Raw genomic sequence first — 6000 nt, forward strand, 5'->3', positions numbered from 1 at the left:
GACGGTTGCTATAGCCTGTAAAATTGATTTGTTTGGCCGGTTCACCTCAAAAATACTGACTCTTTGAGTTATGCTCAAAGATATATCAAAGCGTTGATGGACATTCACCCTTTCCTCACCTTTTCCTCAGAGAAAATAGTTTTCTTTTTAATCCTTGTTCCAATTACCGGTTTCCACCACATCAAACTTCCTCCCGCAACCAGAGACAAACTAGAAGGACCTTGTAACAATTCTGTATTTATCTATTTCATTGTAATTCTATTTAAAGACTTTTTTTCATGTTATGCTTAATTTGTAGCTTAATAAATACAAATGTATTGTAGCATGTATCATGTGGTCTTCTTTGTCCTTTAAGTGGAAACTGTAAATGTGGAGGCTGATGGGTATTGTTGTCATTAGGTGGATTTCCATCAGCCTATTTCGATACCTGAATGGAAACATACAAAATTCAAAAAAGTCCAGAAATAGTTTTCACGCTTGGAGGAGGTGGAAAAGTTGGCGTATCGACAAAGGATGAAAGCAAAAAAGTGCAATGGAAACAGATTTATCGAATAAATGATGAGATTTAGTCATCACGTGACTTATACGTCATTCCACCGACCGGTCCTCTACACCAGGAAGGCAATGGCGGCAATGGATGAAAACAACAGGAGGTATGTGTGGACTGAAGAAGAAACGTTGGCGTTCCTTGAGTTAGTGCAAGAAACAAACATAAATGCCATACTAGATGGGAAGCAGCAACGAAACGCCACCCTTTATCAAGATTTGCAGAAGAAAATGTTGGAGAAAGGCTTCGACAAACCATGGCAAATCCTACCAAGTAAGTGGAAGAGCCTTAAACAACGCTATATGTCTGAGAAGCGTTGTTTGTCTGCCAGTGGTGCCGCAGGGAAAGCTAAAGCTAGCTTCAAATATTTCAAGAGAATGGACGAAATTCTGGGCAACAGACCTCTTGTTACATCGATGAGCTCATCTATTAACAGCTCAGGTAGGAGGCTAAGTTTGTTGTATGAATTAATTGGTTGTCAAGTTACAGAGTTTTAAAATCCACTTTAAAGTTATGGGAAGCCGCAGTAAGTTTGTTTTCTATCCCATTCAGGTAATGATGAGTCTACCATCAATGGACAGGACCCCGACAACGAAGACGAGTCAGCGGGTAGTGTATTACATAGTTTATGTTGTATTTTGTGTCTTGTGCAGTGTTGTATAAAGTACCCTAAAGTCATACTCGAGCAAGGTAAAGATATCATGTTAAAGTATTTCTTTGAAAAAAGTTTAAATCCCTTAAATAAAAAGGTTATTGAGTGACAGTGTTAAAGTATTTGAAATTAACTGTACTTAAGTATCAAAAGTAATTTTCTGGCAATAAAATACAAATTAAACTTATGATTTCTAATAACAAGCAATACTTATTAAGCAATATATTAATAGTAAGCAAGGAATAAATTTTCCTCTGAACTGTTTAAACAAATAATTTGTTCATAAATGACACCCATTGAGTGTGTATGTCAGGATGAATTAAATGATCATAAGTGTCATTTTTTCTTCACCACTGTAAAATAAAAAAAATGTAATGACAATTTACATATTGTTTGAATGTAACTCGTGCTCACTTTGGACTTAAATTTATATACAATATTTACACAGTAGAGCTTTGATGGCTCTTCAATAAGTGGAGTGTTTTGTTTAATTAATGAATTGATGTAAGAACAGTTATATTGCACTTTACTTTTTGCAATAAAAGTTTTAAGTAAATGTGTTCTTTACTTGAAAAACACAGAAGAAAAACCTAAATATTTCTTTCCAAAAACAAAAAGGTTAATCAAGTAATTTCTTAGATTTATTACATCACAAGTAATGGCATCATCACATGTTTCACACAACTGTATCAACCTGAAGGACAACAAGTAACAACAAAGTACTTGTCAACAAGTTTTGGAGTAACCAAACACTTGTTTAGGTCATGTGAATACAGAAAAAAAATGTAATTAGATTAAATATATGTGTCTGGAGAAAAAAACATTAAGGATTACATGTTTTTTTCCAAATAATAATATAGTAGTCTGTAACAATGCATGTGCCAACACTCCACTGAATATTAAGATTAACGACAGAAAAACAAAGTTAACTTTATTCTTTTGTCCTTATTTAGATTTGTTTCAGTCCATACTGAGCTCATCCAAAAGTAAAGGAAAGTAATCACATTACATTACTTAGTGTCTTAAAACTTGAATTATGTAACTGGGCACATTTTTAACAGGTAATTAGTAATGAATTTTAATACATTCTGAATGTAATCCTCCCAACACTGCTTATCAAAAGGAAACGGTGACCAGTAAAACAACAAAAACCATTGTCTTTTACCACACTACCTCAGGGACCACCTTGGCGAACCCTGGTAACCACATGTTGGACAAGAGCATCTCTGACTGCCAAAGCTGTTTGGCCTGGTTGGTCCTGACATGCTCAGAGAGGTGGCTGCTGGGGGACAACAGGGTGAACTGGGGGAGCACCAAGTACTGGCACTTGCTTTTCCTTCTCACACAGGTTATGCAGCACGCAACAAGCCACTACAACTGTAGGCATAAATGAGTGCTTAATGTCTGAACGTTTTGCAAGGATTCTCCATCTGGCCTTTAGGTGACCAAAAGACACGTACTCTGCTCAGCTGCTCATTAAAGATCAGCTTTTCCTCCGGGAGGTCAGAACCAGAGAATCCCTTGATCAGCCACGGCAAAAAAAGGGTAGGCCAAGTCTACAGCAATGAGAAGAGGTACCTGCACTCCTTCTGTTTCTTTGGGGGCTTGCAGATGTCTCTCAGGATGTCTGCAAACACAGAAATAAGTACAATTTACCAGCCAAGAAATATGACAAGAAGTCATCTTAATCATTAGTCAAAGAATTCTGCCAAGATGGATTAGATCAGTTGAGAAAATTTTAAATAACTGATGCTTGTTTATCCAAAGTAATAGTCAATTTAGACTTAAATTATTTGTTTCAGTCTACGTCCCAACTTTCTAACTCAAAGCTGCATTTAAAATATGAAGCTACACGAAAAGAAATTAGCTTACCTGAATAGATTAGAAGTGTTGAACACTGCTGCATCGTGTGCACATCCTGGGGAACCAACACACAGATCACGAATGATCATCTGGTCGTCAATAAGCGCCTGAAGCACGATAAATGGCCATCCCTTTCTATTTACATAGTCGTTGTACCCAGCTGCTGAAGGTAGGATTGGGATATGAGTGCCATCGGGTGCACCATATACCTGTGGTACACGTTGTAATGAGTAGTTGCGTTCCGCTATATCTTGTGCCTCCGTTGCGTCGGGTAATGTGACATGCTGAGGCATCAACTTAGATTTTATGGTTTGGCATACAGCACAGATACAACGATGGACTGTTGTTTTACTCACACCAAATGTTTCTGCAACTACTCGATATTCAGCGCAGGTGGCAAGCTTGTAGACTGCAATAGCAACCCGCTTGTCAGTTGGCACAGGTGGTCGATGACTTGGGATTTGTGGTCCAACGTATGGTCCAATCATGGCACACAACTGTTTGAACAACTCTCTTGACATCCTGAAATGCTTGAGCCAAAGTTGGTGTGTAAAATGTCCCCTCACGACAACTTCCCAAAACTGCTTACTGCGCCTTCGTTCCCAGACATACGGAGGGCGACGTGGTAGTGGTTCAGCAGCCAAAGCTGCACAGGCCAGTGCGAGCTCTCTTTGTCGTCTTTTGACAGTTTTCAACACGCTGATGTATGTCCTCAGAGCGGTTATCAGAACTCGTCCACACGCACATACGTGAAGTAGTAGGCCTAATTGGTTTCTTCTTGTATTGTCCATGTCCAGTGTGCTTTCTGTAGGCTTTGTGTTACTACTACTGCTTATTTCGGTGAACTTACTCGAATTTCTAAAAATTCGTTAAAATTTTGCAATATATTTTAATGGAAACCCACCTATTGTAAGGTCAGAACTACTTTTACAGTTAAATATTACAGTGAGCATTTTGACATTTAAAGGGCATTTAAAAAATGGTGATGGTGAAAAGACTTTCAGGGCAGTGTTAATTTAGACAGCTATTTTAAATTTAGTCTTAGTGTTTAACACTAATTTTGATTGATCTGATTATTGTATCAAAAAATTAGAGTCAAGGTGACATGTATAAAGAATTAATTTTTTGTTATTTTCCTACAACCTACACATAATTTCTAAACACTTACAAACTGTCATTTTTCCAGTTGTTTTTGACAGGTTTAAGGGGTGGACTATGACCACACACTTACTGATCATCATTTAAAAAGCACAGCATCTCTCTATTTGAACTAAACTTCTCATTCGGCCAAACTCAGCAGAGTTCACACTGTTTACCTACAGCACAGCTACACTCACAGATAACTGAGCGAACTACCTGCTTGTCAAACAGCAATCAAAGTCCTGCATCAAATGTGAAGTTGGGTGGCTGGTGGCAGCTAGCTCCCCTGCCATTCAGCCACGCCCCCCTCCCAACCTGATCTCACAGAAATACGTGAAATGACCACGACCTCTTAACACCGCATTCCGTGGTGGCAGCACGTAATGGGTTGAAATTACGTGCTGCCACCACGAAAACAATGCCAATGTAAAGTCAATTAGGATCCTCTCCCGTGGTGGACACACGGATTCCCTGATTCAATCATATCACGTCAACCTCGTTTTCCTCAATGATATCTTTAACATTCCTGTATACACACAAAAATGTGGAAGTGTTCTTGATATTAAAATGGCAAATATATTCCTCTGTTATAATTTCCCACCAATAATAATAATGATGATAACGTGATAGTTCGGCTGTTCTAGATATTTGTTATAGCCTATTCAAATATTCAATCACAAAAACGCTGATTCTAGAGAACTTGCTAAAATATCTGAAATGAACCATCATGCCTACTTTTTCTTAACATATTTCATCTAGGTGCAGTGTCATTGCTAGTTCAGCTTTACTAGACATTTGATATATTCAGTAGATGTATCTTTTTACGACCCTGTTTTACAACAAGCCGCAAAAAACCTACCGTCCCAAAAACGCCGTTTTTAGAGTACTATCTAAAATAACTACGATTAGCCAACATCCTTGCTTTTTTTCTTAACATAGTTCATCTAGATGCAGTGTAATAACTACTTCGGCTTTACTAGATATTAGATTTATTCAGTCGATCTATCTTTTTACAACCCTATTTTACAAGCCGCAAACGAACCTACTGTCCCAAAAACGCCGTTTCTAGTGTATTAGCTAAAATATCAAAAATTAGCCGACATCTTTACTTTTTCTTACCATAGTTCATCTAGGTGGAGTGTAATAACTAGTTCGGCTTTACTAGATATTAGATATATTCAGTAGATCTATCTTTTTACAACCCTATTTAGAGCCCTACTTTGCAAATCAGAAGAACTACAACTATGTTGCTGATATGTATCAAACTGCATGGCCGGTCCCAGGAATTTGGAAGTTGTAAATACTGAATTGAGAGTACACTGTGGATTTTAAGGGGTGGTAAACACATTTGTGGAATCAGATTTTAAATATCTAATTTCTAAATGGGTGAAAATTAATTTTATCCATATTTTATCCATATCTGACAGCACCTCAGGTTGTTGACTACACTCACATGATAGCTGAGGTCAAGAGCTCTCTATAACAGTTGGTCCCATGTCTGTACCCCTTTAGTTGCTGAGTTATAAGCCCTCAAACATGCACTGAGGTCAAGGTTCAAAGGTCAATGGCTGAAAGCAGGAGCCATGTAGAATCTTCATACTGACATATGTTACTCTCCAGGTTGAGACCTTTCCAATGATGTATTTGGTTTAGCTCTATGACAAAGTTTAGATTTTTTTCATTTTTTGGACACAAGCCATGCCAGGTGTAGTTTCAGAGAGCACTTTGAAGGCCCAGTGTATAAAATGAGTTTTGTTTGTTTCTTTGCTTGTTTTTATCTTTTTTACTGTAGATAGTT

The sequence above is a fragment of the Epinephelus fuscoguttatus genome, linkage group LG14, assembly GCF_011397635.1.
Source record: "Epinephelus fuscoguttatus linkage group LG14, E.fuscoguttatus.final_Chr_v1".
NCBI lineage: Eukaryota > Metazoa > Chordata > Actinopteri > Perciformes > Serranidae > Epinephelus > Epinephelus fuscoguttatus.